Source organism: Phyllostomus discolor, chromosome 2, assembly GCF_004126475.2.
Source record: "Phyllostomus discolor isolate MPI-MPIP mPhyDis1 chromosome 2, mPhyDis1.pri.v3, whole genome shotgun sequence".
NCBI lineage: Eukaryota > Metazoa > Chordata > Mammalia > Chiroptera > Phyllostomidae > Phyllostomus > Phyllostomus discolor.
Genome location: NC_040904.2, coordinates 47,574,922 through 47,598,634, shown reverse-complemented (window position 1 = coordinate 47,598,634; position 23,713 = coordinate 47,574,922). Strand labels below are relative to the sequence as shown.

The window sequence follows — 23,713 nt, the reverse complement described above, 5'->3', positions numbered from 1 at the left end:
ACAATGATAAACAACATGCCATTACACACTTGTCCGAACCCACAGACTGCACCACACTGAAAGTGAGCCCTAATGTAAACTACGGACTTCAGGTGACGATCATCATGACAAACGCTCCACTCCAGTGGGGGATGTTGATAATGGAGAAGGCCACGCATGTGTAGCGTCAGGAAGGATATGAGAAATCTCTATACCTGTCTCTCAATTTTGCTGTGAACTGAAAATTGGTCTTAAAAAATAAAGTCTTTAAAAGAAAAAAATAAGAATACACAGAGGATTTATTTCTCTGGGGTCCCGCCACTGCCTTCACTGCCCTCAGCTTCTTCCTCCCAAATGCAGAGGGAGGGGCTCCACCTGTCCCTGCTGGCCCTGCGCACCATGCAGTGCACCTGTCCGCCCCTCCCAGCTCCCCAGCTCCCACGCCTCCCCAGCTGCCTCATCCCCATCGTCCTCCTGGTATCAGTGCCTGCCACAGGCTTAACTGTACTTACTATGCCACGGCTTCACACTACTGTTTTCTATAATTTATAAGACACATACTGCCCACGAGTGTGTATTTTTAATTCCAGTAAGAAGTTTAGGGATCCAATCTGTGTGGAAGTCAGACTGCAACATAACGTGGTGTTGTGTGATAAAGCCTTGGAGAGTGAGAACCGGCAATGTATCCTGCTTATCGGACACCGGCTCCCTTCCTGGGTGTCACACGTTTCCTTATAAATGACTGTTCTCGGCTGTGCATCAATCTGTCCCAGAGTTTTGTCTAGAAATGAAGTTTCCTAATACTCAAGGCTTCTTTCTGGAAATATTTACTGAGCACTCACGCCATGCTAAAAGTAAGCACCTTGGCTCACTTAACTTTTACAAAGTGAAACTGTGGTGCTTTGTGAGCGTCAAGCACTGTGAGGCAGCGCTGACCACTGAACCCACTTTAGAGATAAGGAAAACTGATAAGGAGTATAGCAGAAGAGCCTGAATCCGAACCCAGCTCCTCAGAGTCCCTGACTGTCACTCAGGCATCCACTCAACAACAGGAACAGGAGCAGGGAACTTCCCCCGTCCTTTTTTTTTCCTTACCTTCTCTGGCCTTCCAGTTTCACCCCAAACTGTCACTCCCCATTTGGGGGCCTCAGCCTCCTCCCTGGGGTACAAAGAGGCTGGAGTGTGGTGATCCTCAAGCCCTACTCTACCAGAGCCCCTTCCAAAAACAGAAAAAGCAGGGGGAGTGCAAGAAAAGTGGGTCCCGTCCTCTCCAACTTCATCCACAGTCACGTCATTTATTCATGCAACATTACAGATCGATCATAACAGGCTTCTCTATAAAGAATCCTTTCCAGCTGTTTTTTTTTAATGGAAGTTTTGAAGTCACAGAGATATGACAACTAAATATTATTCTCATTTAACAAATATTTATAGAAACCTACTCCATACCAGGTGCTGTGCTGGGGATGAGCATACAATGAGAACAAGCATGCCTGGTCCCTGAGTTCATGGAGCTCCTGTTCCTGCAAGGGAGACAGACTACAGAACTGTACTGGTGGTAGTAAAACTTAGAGTACTAGAGAGACACAATGGGGAGGAAACAAACCAGCTTTGGGATGGGGATGGGGGGGGAGGAGGGAGTGGCTGCCAAGTTTTACACTGACTATAAATCAGTCAGTCAGAAGGACCAATGTGGAACCCTGGACTAGATCCTGGAAAAGAAAGAGCACGTTAATGGAAAAACTGATTAAACCCAAACAGAGCCTAGAATTTAGTTGACAGTAATATACCAATGTCAGTTTCTTAGTTTTCCCAAATGCACCCTGGTAACGTAAGATGTCAAAAATGAGGGAAACTGTGTGAGAGGTATATGAAAATTCTCCACACAATCTTCACAACCCTCCTATAAACCCAAAATTATTCCAAAGTTCAAAGTTTCTTCCAAAAGATGGCAAAAAGAACACACTCATCTCTAGTACCTTTTTCAAATCACAACCTTCTGACTTTGTAAGGACAGCATGTGATAACAGTAGCTAACACTGAATGGAGCTTACCAGGTGCCAGGCTTGGTTCTAAGGGCTTGGTATGTATCAACTCATTTAATCCTCACAAGGAGATAGGTCATTTTGTTATTCCCATTTCATGGATGAGACAACAGGAGCCCAAAGACACTGAGTAACAAGCTGAGGTTAAGTGGTAGAGCCAGGATGCAATCTAGCTCCAGAGCCCAGGTTCTTAAGAACTACACATTACATCTAGGCTTTCAAAACATTTCTGAATTTTTCAAGTAGGTATACATGTAACTGGGAAAATCCAAAGGATTAATCACAAAAGTTGAAAGGTGAGTATGACGTTTAACACAAAGAAGCAGAAGAACTTTCAAGGTGAATTCCTAACTTTTGAAAATCTTCACTGGAATGGAACCAACCCTCACTGCCACTACCGATGGCCTCTCCGCATGTAAACAGGATCTCTGGGCTGTGCTGTGTTCTGTGCTCTCTGCCACACCATTCTTAAAGATTTGCACGACCAGCCCATGATATGTCCACCACTTGCCAGGCCACCTGCTGACACCTTCGCCCCTGAATTGTCTGCCCAGGTATATGGTGAAAAGAAAACATGCAGGCTGCCAGTCTTCAAAACTGGCTTAAACTTTCCAGGTAACTAATTTCTTAGATGCTCAAGAATCCATGCAGAGAACCTAGCAGTTCTTTGCTCATTTCTGGAAAGCAAAAATCCTTGTCTCTGATGTACAGTGTTCCTCACTGACTGAGCTTCCCACCGTGTCAAAGAGAAGTCAAAGAGCTTCTCACCTCCAGGGTGGGGGTCTGGGGGGCAAGACTGGCTCTTGCCCATTGAACAATATTTATTCAATAAAGAAATGGTCCTGAAGAACAGACTGTCCGCTGGAAAGATGTGCAGCTAAGCAGAACTGCCACTCCCCAGTCTTCCCCACCATTGTAGTCATTTGTCTTTAGGAGGTTCTGGAGCAGACACCCTGTGTAGTCAGAGCCAGAAGAAAAAAATAAAACAAGGAATCCTCAAGAGATAGGAAGCAAGAGAGCTAGCCATATCCAGCTGGGGAATGGAAAGAGTGTAGGCAAAGAGATAAGCTTGAGTAGCAGAGCAGATGGTAAAGTGACTAAAAAATAGCAAACGATAGAAAGAAAATGAGTCCAAAAGGAGGCTGAGGGTAGAAGAACCAGTTTTCATTGAATGCCTACGATGCATGGATAGAAAGCTTGCTCACTGCACACTTCCTCATATTCTTGGACTCAAAGATATGTGTCTGATCAAACAGTCCAGATTAACGTCAGCTTAGGTTGACTTAGCAAATGCTAACACTCAACATTTTTCATTGAAAGGTCTCTAAGAATACACCTAGCCTACACCTAACATTTCACAGACTCGGGCTCAGACAGGGGAAGACTCATGTCCAAACAGAACCTAGATCTCCCCATTCCTCGCCTGTGCTCTTTTCTGCACAGGTATGGATAACAAGGTGAATACTGAAAGAACACAGCCACAGGAATATGGTGGACCAGATATGTAAATTATCCTCCATTTCACCTACTATGTTCCATCTGCTAATGACTACCGGGGAGGAGAAAACCAGTAGCACTCTTTTAAATACAGTAAATGACTTCTCAGGAAGCATATAAAGGGTAGCATGCCTTAGATGAAAAGCATGATACAGATGGATGAGAATGATTTATCAGAATATGGACAGTTAGGGAGGAAGGAAAGGTGCTGAAAAATGGTATGTCCTGGAGTAAATGAAAACTAGACCCACTAGAGTTAAGCTCTTCCCCAAGAAACCAAGACCCACCCTTAAAAGAGACTGTGGTTCACAAGGCAGAGGCTCTGCCCCAAACACAGTGTCAGGATGCCCTACAGAAGTGACGGCTTCTGCAGATTGGCAGTCACTCAGTAGGAACAAGGCCGAAAGCAGAGTTCTGCACCAAAAAGCCTGCTCGTCTCTTCTGCCCCAGATTGAGGCTATGAGGAAAATTGGTCTAAGTTGTATCCATGTGTTAGGGTGTCTCAACCAAATCAGTCATGTCAGAATTTCACAGTGGTTCTGTTCCCAGTGACTCTGGCAATCCTCCAGGCCTCTGTCCTCATACACTCACTCGCTTGCTCTCTCTCTCTCTCTCTCTCTCTCTCTCTCTCTCTCACACACACACACACACACACACACACACACAAGCTCAGCTCTCATGAGGAAAGCCTGCCCTGACTTTACACCCTCAACCCCAGCCTGAAGTCCCTGTGTCTGCAATCACCCATTTCACTTGCTCACCTTTCATACAAATTAGAACCTGCAAACCCTGTAATAGTTGGTGAGGTGCACGCCAGAGTACCCCTCCTCAGCTGAGATGCTGGTAGCCAGGATCCAGGGCTCACAGAAGCTTTTCCCAAAGCACACTGGAACACTAAGTCCAATCAATGTCCTGGGGGGAATGTAAGTCTGTGAGCAAATAACTTGGGAAATAAACCTCTTAGAATGCCATAATGTGCGTTAGTCTACTAAAGGCTCAGAGAAGTCCAATGATAAACATACCCATGTAATTTTGTTTAACTTGGACTTTTCCAAACTTACTTGGTTATAGGAACTTTTTGCCATAGGACACCCTTAACACTTTGGGAAACACTGTCTTAAGAATCCCAACATTTAAGGAACTTCAATGTTTCTGCAGCAGCACCTTATCCAACATTTCTACTGCTGCACTTCTCGTACTAGAGCACATGTCTTCCATAAGAGCAAGGACTCCCAGCAAAGTAGCTTACAAACCTTAGGCCAATGAATATATATTAAATGAATGAACTAAATCCAATCCTCTCATATTTTAAGATGAGAAAGAAAAACTAAATATGTCAGTATGACCTCCTCCACATGTTCCTAACTGTTTAAAAGAATGTCTTCCACGACAAATGGAATCGATAATTCTTGAAGAATGGGATGGAAGTGAACGGAACAGAAGCTTCTCAGCTGTGCCCAAAGCCAGAAGTTCCCATAACCCTGTGAACTCCTGCCTCTCCAACTCCTTCACCCAAGCTGGGTGTCAACCAGAAGAGAGTGAAGATGACAAGTCAGAAGAGAAAGCCAAGGTAAAACCAAAGGCCCTTGGGGTGGGACATGGGGAAACGGTGCTTGCAGGCTGATGGGGACAAACAAAACACGTCTGCATCTTATTTAGATTTAATAAGATAGTTTGCTGAATGTTAATTAAATACGCAGTGGTTGTTACCAACTGTGGTGATTAACTTAATTTTGAATTAGATAAGCAATAAATGCTTAACTGAAGTTCTATTAAATTCTACCCAGCGAGTGAGGAATATGAGGCTCATAATTGACTTTAAACAAGATAGTTATGGCAAGTTAGTTGAATTTTTATTACCTGAAGATAACTGCCTTATTAAATCTAAATTGACTATTTTATTTGCTAGAGAAATGTGTCATCTGTTCTTCCCACTTACCAAAAATGTGTCCAAGAAAGTTCCCCCGTTGGTCCAAACTGTTTGGATCAGAATCATTTTGTTTTCTAGCTCTGTTTTTAAAATAAGTGTAATTATTTAAGAATGAAGAAATGTAAGAGGGAGACAGGTCTAGGAAGGAATTCTATATGAGGCTGAAGAACCAGGTAATCACATTTTCTAAACCAAAAATCAGGACTCTGCTTTCTCAGTACAGATATGGGGTGGAGATGTTGTTTGTACATCACTATTCAGAACTTTTCAGGGTGTTTCCATAATTTAAAAAGCTACTGATACTAAACATTTCCAGTCACAGCTACTATTCAAATAAATGGTTGGCTGTGCTACAAAACAAGCCGTATGACCCTAGGTAATTAACCTAACTTTTCCGGGTCTCAGCTACCACCATGTTAAAGGAGGAGATTGAACTGAAGATCACTGACTTTTTACTCATGTATTTATTTTGTGGTATGTATAGCCTCTGGAACAGTGCCTGGCACACATAATAGGTGCTCAGTAAACACTGACTGAACAAACAAATTAATACATAAATAAAGGTTAGGCAACTCCAAACACTAAACATTTTCAGTCCTTTCATAGCACGCTTCTCCAGCCCAGACCACTGTTCAGTACTGCCATTTGACAACTCACACAGGACAAACAACCTACGCCCCTTCCTGAGACATTTTTTATCTTTGAAACAACAATGGAATATCATTCCTTACATATTAATTTAGCACAGTCATGAACTTGAAGACACAGTCCCGGTGAAGACACAGAGGAAAGGAGACAGCCACACTGGTGAATGACTGCAGATCGGGGCGGTCTTTCTGGGGGGTGCATGGCACCCGGTATGAACAGTAATGGGAACATGTAGTTTTTTTGTTCCTTATGTTCTCCTTTGAAAGAACTTACAACTTATTTAGCCAGATGGTAAACATCTATTTAAGGTTCACAATTTGTCATACTTTACAGTGAAATACAAAAGATGTGGCTGTCCACCTTTGTTCAGTGTGGACCCTAATATTAAATGTGGGTCCTACAGCCTCTCTTGGGGATCATTCCAGGCTGCCATTGTGCCGATAGAAAACTGAAGTTAAAGTCCTGCGTCAGCATCTCATTAGCGTAAGCCCTGGGCAAGTCACTTAACTTTTCTCAGTCTCACATTCCTGACCAGTAAAACTTGGACAATAACAATAAGTACTCACAGGACTATTGTGGGGACTTGCCTGTAGTCTTCAGGAAAACACATGATTCATTTTAAACCACTACAAAACTGGCAACTGGCAGAAAGTGACAAGACTACATTGCTGGATTCCACTGTGGTAAGATCCATGCAGGCTGGCCTAGGTCACAGGATCTCCCGGTAAGTGGGTGTAAACCTACTGACACCAAAACAGTGGTTCCTCACCATTCCACACGAACAGTAACCCACCATTCTTAGTGCCTAATCACCCATTTTTAACACTCTCTGCCTGTTTATCCCGTTTTGCTAAAATGATCCCAAGGAGCCAAATGGGTACAGGACCTCCAGGCAGGACTGGCGTAAGTATCTTTTCCAAAGAAGGAAGGAAGAGAGGAAGGGAGGGAGAAAAGAAAGGGAGGAAAAAAAATCAGGATCGATAGACCTCGAAGACATTCTAGATCACATCTTTAACTGATGCCTGAGTTTTCACTGTAGCATTTCGGCCAAACACAACTTAGAGATCTCCAGTGATCAGAGATTTCATAACTCTGAAAAGAGCTAATCCATTAAGAATCGAGAGGTTTCATGGAATTCTTGGAAGAGAAGACTGGATGGAGTCTCCTAGACAGATCACTAACTCACAGCCATGAGCTCTGTCACCCTTCTAGACACTGGGATCTAAAGACACCCTTCTAACGAGGGTGGGATCACCTCAGGGTTCTGCTGGCACCAGGGTTCTGCAGGGCTGTGGACTCTGCATGTGTCACCTGTTCAGAGTCTGGGGTTACTCTTGCTTAAATGAGAATGGGTGACCTCTATTCTACCTCTAAACTGTCCCTCGCATCCATTTCCTCAGCTCTAATTCAGCTTTGCTTTATCTCTTGCCTGAGTTACAGCACATCTCACCATCTCCAGTACCCTCCCTCCAATCCATCCGGCATATTAAAACCAATTATTTTCCTAAAGCACAGATCCGATCACCCCACTTCCTTACTTGATGCTTTTTTCACAGTGCAATCTCAACTTCTCAATGAAGCGATCAAGACCTTTGTCATTCTTAGTCCCACCCTCATCTCCAAGGCCTCTGCTCAGCAGCCATCCCCATTGACTCCAACTTCCCAAAGCACTGTGCACTTTCTCTCCTCTGTCTCTGTCCATGGTATTTCCCTTGCTTAACTACCTTCTCCTCCTCTGGCCCACCAAACGAATTCCCATTCATCCTTCAAGGCCCAATCAAATAACAGTGTTTTCATTTGTGAAGTTTCTCCCAGGTCCCTAGAGTTAGTTACTATTCAATTAAAACCACCAGGTACTTTTGCATATAGTTTTACATACTATGTTGATTTAAATGACCTCCCTAAGGTAGGGATCACATCTCCTATACCCAGACTAGATTTACAGTTCAGTCCATCCACAAGTACCCATGGCACAGTGTTGTACAAATAAACACAGGATTGTGTCAAATAGATGGACAAATGTATCTTTAGGGTTCTATACAGCTGCTGTTGCTGGAAACCTATTGTCAAGTAAAGCTGCTAGGCTGTGGCCAAGAAGAAAGATTTTGAGGTTGGAAACAACCAGACTACTGGAAAGTTGACCTAACTTTCACCTTGTTCTAAGAAAAGGTGCTGCTTGCCCTCTGGGTCACAGCAGAGTTTGCCTTTCCCATGAGTCAGGGTAAACCCTACCCTCAGGGTGGCGACTCCCTTCTGCAGTTCCTAAAAATGTTTCCTTTTCATACCAAACAAGACAAAGGCTCCAGGTGCCATGTAAATATTTTTTTTTTCTTCCTGGGAACTAAACAAGAATCATATTCAGTAGAAATTCATTAAGAGTAAATACAGATTATTCTGTGACCTCTTGGCACAGAATTTAGTACCACATTGGGCTATCACAGTTCAGTTATAGTTAGAGATCTTTAGCAAGATGGGCCACTGGATGTAACATAATAAATTCAAAAACCCTGCTAAAGTACATACATGACAGAGATGCAATCTTATTTCTTACTCTTAATAGCCAGAGCACTTTTAGCTGCCCCAGTGCATCTCCAACTAAGCTTTCCTATCCTTCGATGCCTAACCCAAGGCCCAGCATTTCCAACAAGCTTCTGAGCATGGAGTGGACTTGCCCACTCCGTGAGCCCTTCATTTATACCACTCTCACAGCACTTTCTTATATTTTAAAAAGGTATTAACATGCTTTAATCAAATCTAATAAACTCTAAGTGCCTATAATCTACAATCCCCTTCAAACATGCTCAGTTTACCTTCATGAATGCAGTTCACTGAACAAACATTTCGTGAGCACCTACCATCTCCTCTAACACAGTACATGGGTCTGGAGTCCTTACCTTAGGCCTGGCCTTATGTATATTGCTTACACTACCTCACTCAGTACTCACCTACAAGTAGGATGACCACATCATTTATCCTCCAAATCAGAACATCTCTGGGAGTAAAAGGGGACACTATTAATACTACAGCAGGACCCAGGCATAGACCAGGGCTGTCCTGGAAAAACCAGAAAGAACAGTCCCTCTACCTCTTACACAAGTACTTTTGCTAGAGCCATTTTTACAGACAAGGAAGCAGAGGCTAATATTGAGGACAGGAATCTCCTAACATCTACAATGTGGTCTCCTTAAAATGCCACGGAAATCACATGACATTTGCCCACAGCCATCTTCTCCCAATGGGGAAGGTTCTCGGCCTCCTGAAGCCCTCTGTCACTTGGCAGCTGAACTGCTGGTCGATGGCCTGAGTGGCTAAGGAATGTCAACAATGGCTATGGTAGAAAAGGTGCCCCCGGGGAGGAGGAAAGAGGCCAACGCACATTTCTTGAAGGTCACCAAAACAGCCCTGCCCTGTCCTGATCCTTGCTTAGGTGCCCACACGAGTCTTTCAAGACGGCCTGATACCACCCCTCAGCACCTGTTTTCCACTTGACGTACACGGGGCTTGCTTTGATGTGAGGCTACAACACAAGCAATTGCTCCAGTAGAAGCAAATCCTGCAGGACTGAAAAACACAACACAAACAAAATCCAAGGGATTTTGGATTCTGACTAGGTGGTCACAGTGGAGGAAGGGATACCACACATCCACTCACTGGTGATGAGAAATGCCTGTGATGTTGGTGGCACTTGCCTCACTTTGCAGAGCATACTGTTCTCAACTGCAGTGGCCCATTAACAAGACGACTAAAAATTACTATGTTGATAAACCAAATCGTGCCTGTGACTAACCCAGGGAGCACAGCTGGGATTTGAAACTTGGTCCTGTCTGGGTCTAAATCCCACAATACCCACCAGAAGGGTAAGGTGCCATCCCTGTGTGCCAGGCCAGGCTAGGCACCAGGAATTGGCACATGACACACTACATTGCCTTTTTATAAAGCACTGTCATGCATATTTCTCTGGTTTTCACAAATGCTCTGTGATATATCACATGACCTTTATTTGAAGGTAACTGAGGCCTGGAGTATTCCGAAATTTCCTTAAGATCAGAGGGCTAGTGTGTGGCTCAGAAACAGGTCTTTGTTTTTCCTATACCCAAAACCACTGGCCATGGTACTGCCGAAATGATGGCACAGTAAAGTCCCGACCCTCGGGGATCTGGAGTCCTCAAACTTATTCTCAGCTGTCTTCCAAAGTCACAGACACAGGCAGTTAATGCTACTAATTAGCACACAGTGAAATAGTAACTATGATTTCCTACCTATGTTTAGGGTTTGCTGAGGACTTTCCCATCAATTTCTCATGCTCACTTACAGAAGTTAAGGAGCAGGGCAGGAGCTTTTGGGACAGGATCTGATTCTCACTCTGCCACTCAAGGCCAAGCAGTGTGTGGGAAAGCTCCTTCACCCCTGAATTCTTGCCCACACTCTGACAGACAAGACTGATCCTGCTGACCCATCTCTTGGATTGCAGGTGGAAGCTGAATCATAAAAACCGTTGTAAAATGTATTTGCCACATAAAAAGTACTATGAAGGCTATGAAATACTAATGGGTTCGGTGAGATGGGTTGTGATTGGCAGGTTTAAGAGGGAAGGAAAAAAAAACAGGAGGAGCAGATCAAATATTGGCAGCCTGAAAACCTTCAGGTGAGCAGAAATAAGTTGAAATAAAAGGGGAATGCGTGGGTGGGGGAGGGGCTGTCGCAAGTAAGAAACCTGGGGGATGCCAAAGAGTCAGAAGCTTGGTTCCTGCAAACAAGCCATAGGCATGAATGTCAGTAAAAGAAATAAATCCACAAACCACACACAAACTCAAACTGAACCATCTTAATCACTTTGTTTTCCAAGTGCAAAGTACAAGGTTCAATCCTAGTAACAATGATCTCTAAGTTATATCCCCTCCCGAATTCTCTTAAGCAAAGCCTCTGGGGGTGAGGCGGGTGGGGAAGGAATGTGTTAGGCCGGGCTCAGCAGAAACAGAATCAAAAACACCTTTGAAGGAGAGCTGGCCACAGCCCAATTCCAGTTCAGCTGACAAGGGTGTGACAGAGCAAGTCTGCCCCTTTCCAGGGGGGCTCAGTTTCCAGTCCAGCACAAGGAGAAAGCAGGTCGCTCTAGCCACCAGGGCCCCAGCCAGTGCTTCTAACACCACTGGCTACCAGCTTGCTGGTTCTCCTACTGCCTACAAGCTATGGTCACATAAAACAGTTTTTCCAGCCAAGGCTAATAAGCCAGCAAATAATTAGAAGGACAAGAGTAAGAACTAAGCTGCCTAATGTGATTCTAACAGCAAACAGCTTCCAGAATCCACTTTTCCCTCTCTGCTGTGCTGGCCTGGTACATGATCTCCTGTCCTGGAACATTTCAGCAGACTCCTAAGCAGGACCCTGCCTGTGGCTCTGACCCACTGTCATTCTGCCACCAGAGCTCTCTGAAGCACAGATGCAACAAGGCCCTCCTTTGCTAGGAAAGTCACCGTAGGCCTCCTTCCCTCCCCAGGAGCCTTCCCTCATCCTTAGCTCTCCTAGCAGCCTTTACCATCCAGCCCTCAGGGCCATCTTTCCCAGTGATCACCAAGCACACCCTTCTATTCCGCAAGCACCCTTAGGCCTCAGGCTTACCCATACATATCAAGGTCTCTATGCCTGGAAAGCTCTTCTACCCCACCCACCATATGAAGCCCTCCTCTCTCTTCAAAACCCAAGGCATACTTTTCCAGGAGTATCTGTCTGTTCTTCCAGGCGCTTGTCACTCCATTAGCCCTTTGTTTATCGCTCTAACAAGGCATTACCATGTTCTATTTTAATCTCTCTCTTATACTAGAATCAAAATCCTTGAAAACAGACCCTTGTCTTCATAAGCCAGTACCCAGCATTTCTGTCTGGCGTATGGTGATCACTCAGTACACATGTGCTGAACAAACTGAGAGGGAGTGCGGGGTGGGGGGCGGCTGTCACAGGCAAGGAAGCTGGGAGATATAAAGGAGTCAGAAGCTTGGTTCTTGCAAACAAGACACAGGCATAAATGACAGTAAAAAAAGCATCCACATTTAAACTCAAACTCAACCATTTTAATCACTTTGTTTTCAAAGTGCAAAGCACCAAGTTCAAACCTAGTAATAAGGATCTCTAAGTTAGTATCTCCTCCCAAATTCTTCTAAGCAAAGCCCCTGAGGCAGGGGGCAAGTGGAGAAGAGGTTGAGCTAGATGCAATCACACACATGTGGACTAGCAGGGCACAAGGAGTCCGGAATGGCTTCATGGAACAAAACAGGTTTGGGCTTTGAACTTGAAGGATCATAGGTTTACAGCAGGCAGAGACAGTGGACAGGCCAGAAACTGCAGGCAGAGAGGACAGCATAGGCAAAGGCACGGATAAAAAAACAGAGGAACGTTCAAAGACAACAGAATGACCTGTGTGACAGAAAAGTCAAAGAGCAGTTTCAATGCCGACTACTCACAGAATGGCCAGCTGGACCCTGACAGTAGGACTGCCCAATGCCTTCTGTGGCAGCTACAGTGTAAGTTATTCTCCGTGGAGTCCTTTGCCCACAGGCCCCAGCTTCTGGACCACTAAAGAGAGTCCCTTCCACCAACACTGTCATCTGTAGTTGCAGTGAACTTAATCCCTTTCTACATCCAGAGTGCCTACCATGTGCCAGGCCCTCCTCTGGGCACTGGGAACATGACCATTAACAAAGGTATCCTTGCGATCCTCCTGAAGCTTATTTTAAAGTGGAGGGGATACAAAGACAAGCAAACATATGAGGGGGGGACCCAAAAAAGCAGAATTATCTTCTGGAGGGCAAGCCCCTTGTAATACAGACTTCCCCCGCTAGGTGAGGGTTCTAGGAACCCATTCGTATCAGTGTAGCAGCTGGCATTGTTGTGAGAGGCTGCGTTCAACTTCAGTGAATTTTTTTAATATTCTTTCAACGCATTTGCCCACTTCATGATGGGTGGTAATTTACCCGTGCACCTGTCCACACCACGCTGAGTGTTCAAAAGTTTCTGACCAAAAACAGTATGACCCCCACACCCCACCTCTCTACCCAATCTCTCCCGGAGTGACTTTTTTTTTCTTTTTTTTTTTGTTTCCCCACATGAAAAAAGTCCTCAAAGGGAAAAGCTTTGCCGCTATAGAGCAGGGAAACAAAAACATGGCCGATGCTCTAAAAAGCATCAAAATCAACAAGTTCAAAACTGTTTTGAGCAGGGAAAAAGTCTCAATAGGTGCATTGCATCAAACACTGAGTACTTTAAGAGGACTGACATTTACACATGTTAGAATAAATGCACAATTTTTTATGAGTAAATTCCAGGGTTTTCTGGGTCCCCTGTCATTTAGGGTGGTCAAGTGGTGATTTGTGCTTATACTGTTTCAGTTCATTCATTTCATAAAAAGTTACTGAACATCTTCAGGGGCACCACAGATGATAGGGATTCAAAGATGAAAAAGCCAAGGTCTTATTTACTTTGCTGGATGCCATTCCTGAGGTGTCTCCCAAGAAAAATGCCTGCATCAGTGAGTCATCAAAATGCAAATGACCCACCTGAGGCAGGTAGGCCACAGGAAGCTCTTGCATCCTGAGACTGTACGCCTTCACTCACGGAAGGAGTCTGCATGTCCAGAAGTTCTGCTTGTCCGTTGAGGGCAAGATCCAATAACAGCTATTTGGCTCAACTCCAGAGGTCATCTAGCATTTTCGCAGGAACCATATTGCAAGTGCAATGACTAAGGTCAAGGCCTTCCACCGAATCCTCACCACCTAAGTGGCCTTCCACCGAATCCTCACCACCTAAGTACTAGGGAGGTCATGTACAACATGGTGCCTGCAGCTAACACTCTTCTATGACACGTATGAAAGTCAGAGTAAATCCCTAATTCTCATTACAGAGAAAATTTTTGTTCTTTTTTGCTTTTTATTTTATTCTGTATATGAGACAACAAATGTTCGCTAAACTTACGGTGGTAATCATTTCACAATATATGTGAATCAAACCATTCCGCTGTACCTTAGACTTATACAGTAATGTATATAAATTACATCTCAATAAAACTGGGAGGAAATCCTCATCACTACAGAGGACTAGAAAGAGGTAATACAGGGGGTGGGGAGAGTACAGATAGATGGTTTGCTAGAGAGGCTCTGGCTTCTCCATTGGGGTTTGGGGAGAGAAAACACCCACAGGGTCGAGGGGATGGTAGTATCTTGAGAGAGGGAATGGTGTGGAGCTGAGGAGACTGCTCACCCACATGAACCCTCAGCCAGTCATGCTCCTGCCAGGCCCAATGAACATGCACAGAATTAAATGCCAAGGAGGGACACTGATATCAGTGTTGGTTTGAACGTTTCATTCCGTGGGCACGTAAGAAAGTGGCGACAATGCCATCGACAGGCAAAGGTTGGAAACTGGGCTGTGTCACTTAGTAGAGTGGTAAAATATTTAACCAAATGCATCATCTCATCTAGAAATTAAACCGATAATCACAAAACCAACTCTAATAAATCAGAATGAGAATTACGTAAGCACGTGTCAAGCACTCAAAAATTTTCAAAGCTATATTATTATTACTATTATGATTAAGAAAGAACACTAGGAATATTAACATGTTCTAGCCTCAATTCTGTGGCTCAGCTGCTTCTAAGCATGAATCCCATTAACCCTCTAGCCACCCACTCACCCTATTTGTGGAAAGTCAGAAGAGATGAAGGCCTCAAGGATACAGCTGTCTCCTTTTTGTGACCTGCAATAGGGACGCACTGGCCATTTCCGCCAAGCCTCCAGGCAACCTAGAGCCGGGACCCACAACTTATTCCCATTCTATTTCATACACACCTTCAAACTTCAAGCCTTGGATTTCCAGCCAGACAAATAGGAACTTCCTGCATACAGCACGATTTTACCTCCCCTTCCTCACCTCGGTTTCTTCCAGCAAGGCACAGCTTTCCAAGCCCTGTTCCAGGAAAAGTCCCCACCCACCAATGCACACAGAGAGCTAAGACTCCTAATTACCTGCCAAGGTCAAAGTCTCAGGTTCATTCAACCAATTACTTAAGTGTGTTACTATGCTTCCTGCATTACTATCCAAATACCTATTCCCAGAGATGATTTCAGAGCTCCTGCCCAGGCTTGTTCTGTGAATCTCTAGAGAGCCATTTAATGGCCCCTATAGCCTACAAGATAAATTTAAATCTACTTAGCAAAAAATAAAAGTCCTCCCCTTTCTTCAATTCCCACAGCACCTTTCATGCTACCCATTCCAAACACAGCTTCAAGAATAAACGTTCAAATGTTCCCTGTCTCCATTTGCCTCACTGATTGACTCTTGCTTGCCCTTCTTCCACTTGGGCAACTCCTACTTAGCCCAAAGAGTCTCTTCCAACACCCCTCCCTCTGCGCTGGCTTCCCTGAAATCAACCCTGCTCAGGGCAGAGCAGCCAAAACACACCTGGAGAACAGCATGTGCACACACAGATTAGCACTCCTCAAGGAAAGGGACCCTGTCCTCATGTTTGTACTCCCAAGGCCAGCCAGCTCTTGGTTCACAGTAGGTGGGCTCCAGAACTTATGTGCTTCCTACACTGCTCTTCTTTCTGTGCAAAAAGAGCCATGTGTTCCATCCTCTGGATTTACCCTATCACCTGGTATCTTCAATACCCCTGTCCATTTTCCATTAAATGCAGCAAAGTTCTGGGCTAAGGGGGCTTCCCAGTCCCTGTGAGGTACTGCGCCCTTGGCCAAAAACCCACCATCATTCCAGCATCTTAAACTGTAGTTCTGAAACCAAATCCAACCTGACTCTTTCCTCGTTCCCCATTAACCCATGTAAGTTCCAGACCAGGATAAAGTCACATATTAACACCAACAGTCAAAGTTCTGGGTTGTAATTTTGAGCACATTTCTAATTAGCCGAGTGACCTTGGGCAAGAGTTACAATGGAGATGAAAGTATCACGAGGCCCAATTCTCAGGGGATTTTTGAGATTCAAATGGAAAATACGATGAGAAAGTGTTTTCTAAAGTGCAAAGCATTGTATATTCACACAGGGTATGATTAACAAATTTCATCAAATCTAAACCATTGACTGTAAGATGTACCATCATCAACTTAGAATGAAAAATTGCTCAACTATGACACATCTGTGATTATAAGACAACCCAATTTCAGTGATATTAAATCTGAAACAGTGTGTCTTAGAACTGATGAAATGAACTTATTTGTCTCCAAAATATAGGAGCATGCTGTAAAATCTTCATATTTGCCAATGGCGCATAATAGGTAGTCATACATGTCAAGTTAATGAGTGAACACCCAATGATATTATTTATACACCAAATTATTGCCTCTCTCACTAGAAATGAGCAGAAGGCTTCCCCTCTCAATCATGCCCCAGTCTGCCCCACACACTCAGATGAAGACTTTAAGTCATACACAAACTCCCAAGCCTGGCATTTTTAAGACCCTTCATAATCAAGCCTCTTTTCCCACCAACCACTGGCTGAAACTGTCTCCCTCTCCCAGAACAATGACCTCTCCACCAGAATGCCACCTCAGGGGTCTCTTATCAGTCCTAGCCACATTAACCAGCTCGGCTTCTCCTGCCTTGGCCCATCCCCAAAGCCAGCTCTAGGCTAGCCAGGTGCTTACATGGAGCATGACCCTGGGGAACTGCCTGACCCAAAGGTCCCAGGTCTGGAAGACCACTCAGACAGCTAGTCCCAACTACTTATCTCCCATCTAGAGTCTACATTCCAGAAGGTAAAGACCTGGGGTTGGAGTTAAGGGACTGTTTTGCAAAGATTAAATGCAAGACACACACTCATCCTTTTAATAGTCCCCAATGCTGGCAAGAATGCTGGAGAAGAAATACTGGTCATGGGGTAGAGTGAACCCTATTGGAAATTCTGGCCCCCTACCATCCACCAGTATTCACTGTAGCACCCACCTTCTCTGGCCTTTGTTTTTGTTTCCCTGAACATTAGAGTGAGGGAGTGCAAGGATTGCTGGGGGGGGGGGGGGGGGGGGGGGGGGGGGGGGGGGGGAGTTACTTGCTTCCCTTCCTTCCACTTAAAGGTTTTGTTAAAAAGCACAAGATCTGGGAGAGGTAAGCCATTAAGTCACTAACACCTTAGTGAGAATAAGTTTTATTGGGAGGCAGGCGATTTAGAAAAGGGGGTGGAGGTGGAAAGAGAAAGCTAATTAGGGGGAAAAAATGAGTCCAGTATTAGGAAAGTAATTCAGAGATGACCCTAAATGTTTGCATTGTGTGTTGAGGGCTGAGTGGGTCCCTGGGAGGGGCAGGGAAGCCAGAAAGATCTTTCTGGTCCCCCTAGCACCAAAAAGTTCCAAAGACACTGCTCTGTCAGTGTACCTAGGGACATTCCACTGATTATCTCATCTCATATACGCCCTCCCTCCAACCCCATGCTCCCAACGCAGGAACACTTACAGTTTCATCTCCACTCTCCACATTTTATTTAGTATTCTCTGGTCTATAGCCCCACCCCACCCCAACCGCCCTCACCCCCGCACAGATGGCTTCCGTCAATGTCCCTGGCTGGCTTCAGAAAACCCCCATCCTTCAAAAAGCGCTGATCAAGTGCGGACCCTGCCCCCATCTCTGTGTCCTGTCCAGAGACCAGGAAATCAAACTCCTTTTCCTGATCCCATTAAAACGTTATCCATGCCTTTTCCTCAGCACCCAGCACTTTCTATCTTGGGTCAGGTTTGGCTCCTCGGTGGTCTGAGCGCTCCCTGAGGGCAGGAACTAGGCCTTACCTGCCTGTCTGAACCAACAACCCTGCACAGGGCCTGGCACACAGTGGGCGCTGGAGAAATACTTGGAGAAAGGAAATTAGAAATCGGGAGCCATTTATTTTAATTGCAGCTAGACTGACTTCCAGGGAAGCCCTCCTTTTCTCTGGACCTCAGTTTGTCCCAACTGTAAAATGGGGGTTTGGGATGACTGGGTTCCTAGGCCCCTTCCACAGTGACAACTAGGATTCCGCGAAAGCTCTAAGCAGCTGGGCGTGGCCCCGCCCCCTGGGGGACCCAGAAAAGCCCAGGCAGGGGGCACGCAAAGAAGGGCTCCAACCCCGCCCAGCCCTCGGTCTGGGCTTCCCGAAAAACTCGGGGTCTCCCTTCCAAGGCGTGCACCCCGTGATTGCGCCGCGGCAGGCACTTCCGCACCGCGGGCCGTTCGGCCCGGGCAGGGCGCGCACTCCACACCCTGCGCTCGCGCTCCTGCAACCCCAGAGGCGCTCGCGCCGGGGAGGCTGGGGGTTACCGAAGCACCCGCGGGCGGAGGGTGGGGGGAAGGAAGGAGGATTTGCAACAATACCTCTGGGAGGAGGCAGCCGGGGCAGCGGCGGCAGCGGCAGCGGCTGGAGGCGGAGGCAAAAGCGTAGGAGGAGGTACCCGGGCACTCCCCCTCCCATTGTCCCCAGCCCTGGACAGGCCCGGCCCCGCGCCCCGCACTGTGCCCCGTGCCCCGGGCGTGCAACCAGCCCTTACCTTGCAGCACCCGGCTGTCCCCCTGCTCGCTAAAGCTACTTATCCCGGGAAAGCTCGCGAGGGGCCCGGGAGCGAACCCACAGACAAAAAGTGAAACTTCGGCAAGGCTGGAGCGGCAGCTGGTTGGTGCCTTTCCCCCTCCTTCCTCCCCACCGTCCCCACCCCCTCCCCTTGGTCTCCCGTGCGGTGCCCTGAGAGCTGGAGGCTGACGTCAGGGGCCTGAATTCCTGACTTTGCCTGCACGCATTTGTCCATGTAAGGTATGGGAAGGCGGGTGCCCGTGGAGCCTCCGCGCAGTGCTCGCCTGGTGGGGGAGGGGGCGCCTGCCGCGGGCAGTGGCTTTGCCAAAAGGTGGGCGCACAGCGGACATTTTATTTCCCGGGAAGAAGAGAAGGGGATGCAGGGATGCAAGGAGCTTTCAAAGGAGGAAGAGAAAGAAGGAGGTGTGGAGGCTTTGCCTGCCCTGGAGGAAGAGGAAGGAGGCGTAGGAGGAGGAAGCGGTTGAGTCCAGGAGCTGTTTAAGAAATGGGAGAACCTACATCTGCCCTTAAAGGCGCCAACTTAGTCCTCTATGTCTGAGCTCCAGAGATACTGCCCGGAAAACAACTCGCTCCTGAGCCTCTCTCTGTATTCCCAGCAGGACACAAAATGTACTGGATGTCGGAGCTGGCAAAGACAAACTTCCCATCCGCCCACTTCACATAGGCGAAAAGTGAAGAAGGTCTCGGATGAGAAATGACTTGTACAGGGTCGTACACGACACGATCCGGACATTGGACCTGGGTGCTCAGATTCCCAATCCTAGTTCCCCTGGCCAGTAAGGGCCCTGACTCCCTCCTTCCAAAGCAGTGAACCAGGTTAGATGTCAGCGGGCCAAGGCCACGAAGACCACCCAGTGAAGAGAGTCATTTCCTGGAAGGTCTGTCTGATAACCCTGAATAGCAGACTCCTCGATTGCTTGAGGGTTACGTCCTCTAACCTGTCCCCAAATAAAGGAACCCCTGGAATTTAACGTTTATTTCACAGCGGGGTCCAGAAGTCCAGAAACCTTATGCTGTGCTTATAGCTGCAAAAAAAAAAAAATCAGCGAACTGGGTGAACTGGTTTAAATAAAGGCAAGCCCATTCTTGGAAAGTTAGAGTTGGATTTTTTTCCTCTGCCATTTGTAAATGTGAGCAATCATGAAAACCACCACTGTTTACTATGTCGAGGCAATATAATGTGCGGCAGCCATTGCCTGGAAGGTGCTCCAAGGGTGGGGACTTTGTTTCCTCGTATTCTACTGATACCTACAATAATAATCCCTCACTTAGGCACATCATCAAAGCCCTTCCTCAGTGTTAGACTGGACAAAATATAGTCCCTCTTTTGCACCTGAGAATTCGCATTTGAGAAAAAAGGCAAAGTGACTTGCCCAACACAAAAGCATGTGAACTCACTTCCCCACACCCAAGTCACCTGACTAATCCCATGAAGTTTCCACCCAACCAGGAAGCCCTGACCTCCAACAGGACTCATGGTATTTGGCTATGTATAATGCACACCCACATTTTTGGCCCAAACTATCAGGAAAACAACATTTTTTAATTCTTAATTCAATTTTTATTTATATATAAAACCGATTATCATATTCCAGGGTATTATTTTGCATGCTGATATCCTTATTGCTTTCTAGAGTTACACTTTTAACGCATAACCATAAGTAAAAGAATTAAAAACATTTGTATAGATACGGAATTACTACTACCCATGTATAATGTGCATCCTCATTTTACACTCAAAACATTTGGGCAAAAAGAGTGCATAATACATGGCAAAAAAATGGTAATTCCCATTCATGAATGTTGAGAGTACACTGTGAGTTGCCTATTCGTGAAACTTCCAAAGCCTAGTTCTTCTGGGGTTTGGTGGGATATTTTGACCAATAATTAAATAAATGTAGAAACATACATTATTGTACTTAACATTTATTTAATACCTTCCTTATATGAGGTCTTTAAATTTCTGTGTTCAAATTGCTTACTCCCTCTTCCTTTCAAATTCTCATTTACACATAGAAAAATATGAAGAAAGTAGCAGAGAAATACAATCAAGAGTACCAATTCCATGCAATAATGAAATATTTTTCTCTTTCCAACTAACAGTTTGAAATAGGAAAAAATGAACTCATAAAAGAGATTTTTGTTGTGGGGCTTTAAAAAGATCAGATCCTATTCCAACACAATTCATTACTCTACCTTCAACATTTCAGCAAACCCATATTCTGAGGGCTACTGTTTAACATAAAAAACACCTGATATCACACAAAGTAAGAATGGATTCACCCAATCCTCATCAGATATAAAAGGACTTGACCAGCATTTCTTTTTCTTTCTCCCATTAACCCACTTATAAAGAATAATGGGGTTCTAATGAGGATTAATAAGATTTAATAAGGTATAATTAGAATCATTTGTTTCCTCCATCATATGCATTATAAGAGCGCTGTGTTGGATTCAGAAATACTACTAATTATGTTGAAACTGTTATATGGCTGTGTTGGGGAAGATCACTGTGTTTCTCCTCCTAAAATATTTATGAAATGTTCAGGTTAGCATAAGCATTATATAAAGTTAATCACAAAAGATGATTTCCACTCATGGGGCACTCACCAGGAGTATAAGAGGTAAAGTAAATTGGATGCTTGGCAAACTGCATGCAGTGTTGTCATCAGTGCAAACTTAAATCAAAGGCCTCATTGTCATTTGCTGGTCTGGTTTCTTTTGTATTCTCACTTTTCTCAACATCCCTATTAAAACTCGCTGTGTGCAGGGGGTTGGGAAAGAGGAGAAGGGTGTATAAATTTGCAGATTCGGTGCTAGAGAAATATGGATTTATAAGTTTAGAGACTAAAAGAAGCACAGAATTTCAGGTGGGGCAGAGGTGGTGTGATCCAAGATTTGTACCCTGGCGGTCTACAGAAGCATTCCGATTGGTCCAGTTATGGCACACAGAACTTGGAGGAAGACCTGGCTGTGGTCCTGCCATTTCCTTGTATCCAGTATGGTCCCCTGCCCAGAGGCCTTTGTATCTCTCACCTCAGTCTTTCCTTTGTGCTTATGAATACCAAGCTACATTCTAATGATTCCTCGTATACTTTTCATTGAACCCTCAGAAAGCCCTTCTGAGGATGGCATTATCATTTCCTCTATTTTGCCCATGAGTAAAGTAAAGCCCAGACAGGTTAAGTAGCTTGCTCTTAAGACAGCCAGTACGGGGGTAAGCTGACATTCCTCCTGAACCCAGGCAGCCTGGCACTTGGCTCTCTCGCTGCTGAGTGACCACCTGGTCTCAGCTGGAATACTCCCATGTGCAGAACTCATAACATCCGAACAGCCGACCAAGAGGAAGAATTATGAAGAGGCCACCAGAGAAATACTAAGGACAGGAGGGGCATAGAGATAAACACCAACCTGATGTTGCCTTTCCACAGCCTCACACCCATCAGGCCAAACTCCTTATTGTGGTTTGCACAGCTTTTCAGACATTTCTGCTGGTCCTTCACATGCACTCATCCTCCAGCCAATTGAAGTTCTAGTGGTTTCCTAAACACATCTCACCTGTTCATGCTTATTTGCCTTTACACAGGTTCTTTCTTCTAGGAACTCTCTTCCTTCCCCTTCCACCTAGCAACTCTTACCTAATCTCTTCAGACTCCCCTTAAATATTGCCTCCTTTGCAGGGACTTCTAGCCCTTACCACCACCTCCAGTGGACACATTACCCCTACAGAGTGCTCCTGTTCCTCTTCTCACCTTAATCCATATGACTCTAAATACTGCCATTGGCCATCTTTTCTTTTTCTGCTACTGAACTGAGAATCTAATTCATCTCTGAGTTCTAAACACATTGAGTGTTTGCCTTTGTCATTGTAAGCATTCAACTGTTTCCCCTTCTCTTTCTTTTTCTTCTTCTTCCTCCTCTTCCTTCTCCTCCTCCTACTCCTCCTCTTTCTTCTTCAATTCTACCACTACTTCTCCTCCTTCTTTGCATTAAAGGCAGAGGAAGATGCACAAGATATAGGGCCTGGGTATTTAAATAAAATCACATAACTTCTTTAAGAGATGAGGCCTGGATGTAAGAAGACCAGTGGGAAGAGAGAAGAAGAATCAGAGGAGCCCAACCATTTGGAATTAGAACCAGGACTGGTATGAGGAGGCAAAGCAGAGGAAGGTTTGTAATCCTTTCCTTCCCCTAAAGCTGCTGTGCGACTGCATGGCACGTCACCTCCTCTCTGGTCTCAGTTTCTTTACCCATACAATTAGGTTTTCAGATCTGATGTTCTCCAACACTCCTCCAGCTCTTCGATTTGGCGCTACTTTCAACCCATTAACCAACTTTATCTTCCCAAATGTTAGCATGCCACATTGTGCTCTATTCTAGGCCTTCTCACATTTATATTTTAGGAATTAAGGATATAATTCTGCTTTATGAGTAAATATGGAGTTAAAGCACTGATTGTTTTCAGCTTTAATTAAATTATTTTTAAAAATACCCAAGGTCATTTTTCCAGGAAGAACTAAACACAAGTGGCAGTTCTAATATTTGATATACCCAGCTCTATAGCTGAACTTATTTCTCTTCCCAAGACTATTATACTAGCATGTGATGCAAACATGACCTTTTGTAAGCATCAGCCTTTTGTAAAGAAATGAGAACTTGATATGGTAAACAGTAGTGGTAGACTTTCAGTAAATGCCTCATTAAAGATAAGCAGTTTACAAAAGGTTTGTTTACTCTCTGTTCTGTACACCTCATTGTACCATGGGAAAAAGAATGATCTCAATGTATAAAAGACAATACATCTTCATAGTTCCCAAATGAATATGTTCTCCCTTTTTTGAGTATTAAGTTTTTTTTCTTGAGGGGAAAAGGGTGTCATAAGCTACTTTATTGGTTTAGAGAACTCAGGCCAATGTGAGCAGATGATGACTTGTACATGCTTTGGGGGTTCTGCACAATTTTACACAGTTTTCAAACCCAGTTTTCAGCCAGTGGCTCTAGAGTAAATCACTCTGCATTTTGCCACATCACAGAATCTGACTATCTGAATGTATTTA

At 45.0% G+C, this 23,713-nt stretch overlaps 1 protein-coding gene and 1 long non-coding RNA gene across 5 annotated transcripts in view; one reads left to right on the top strand and one right to left on the bottom strand.

Annotated features, from left to right (window-relative positions):
* Positions 1–18,716, bottom strand: part of LOC114490441 (LIM domain containing preferred translocation partner in lipoma) — a 636,657-nt gene extending 617,941 nt beyond the window's left edge. For 3 of the 4 annotated variants that reach the window (XM_036017288.1, XM_028504415.2, XM_036017286.1), the window contains exon 1: positions 18,443–18,533. The gene's annotated coding sequence lies outside the window, so the exon portion shown is untranslated. Of the gene's footprint in view, positions 1–18,442; positions 18,534–18,615 lie in introns of those variants that run through there. The other variant, XM_036017287.1, reaches the window with a different exon arrangement.
* LOC118498665 lies at positions 18,540–19,736 on the top strand. Its single transcript, XR_004901135.1, has 2 exons — positions 18,540–18,737; positions 19,256–19,736. It is a non-coding gene; the product is annotated as an uncharacterized LOC118498665 (long non-coding RNA).
* The last annotated feature ends 3,977 nt before the right edge of the window (positions 19,737–23,713 follow it).